Source organism: Papaver somniferum, chromosome 5, assembly GCF_003573695.1.
Source record: "Papaver somniferum cultivar HN1 chromosome 5, ASM357369v1, whole genome shotgun sequence".
In the NCBI taxonomy this organism is placed as follows: Eukaryota; Viridiplantae; Streptophyta; class Magnoliopsida; order Ranunculales; family Papaveraceae; genus Papaver; species Papaver somniferum.
In genome coordinates this window covers 103216042-103216518 of record NC_039362.1, presented here as the reverse complement: position 1 = coordinate 103216518, position 477 = coordinate 103216042, and positions in this window count along the sequence as shown.

The window sequence follows — 477 nt, the reverse complement described above, 5'->3', positions numbered from 1 at the left end:
TGAAATTGTTTTTCTGTAGGTGAGATTTGAAATTTGGGCGTTTCTAGAAATTGAGTGAAAATGTTGGGGGGTGTGGGGGGAAGCTCGTGAGACGACACGTTGGGGTGTCCAACAAAAAAAAAAATTGGCTGAAAATTCGTGAGGCTGACACGTGGGTATTTTCTAGAAGGTGGTGACCAAATTTAGGCGGGATGTTGGGGCGGGAAATACCCAATCCGCATGCTAATGATTAATATGTTGAACTAAAATCAAGACAGTCTGATTGGGCTAAACAAAAGCATACGGATCGAGAAGAAAAGACAATTTTTGGCAAAACCAAACATGCTTCCAACCGTTGGATTTGTTAGTGATCTGCATGATTTGCTGCCCCTAACATTGGTACGTTGGATTAGAAAAAATTACAAAAAATCCAATTGGTGATAACCCTCGGGGTTACACGTATATAACCTGGCTCCGAACTCGAAACCTGGAAGTGAG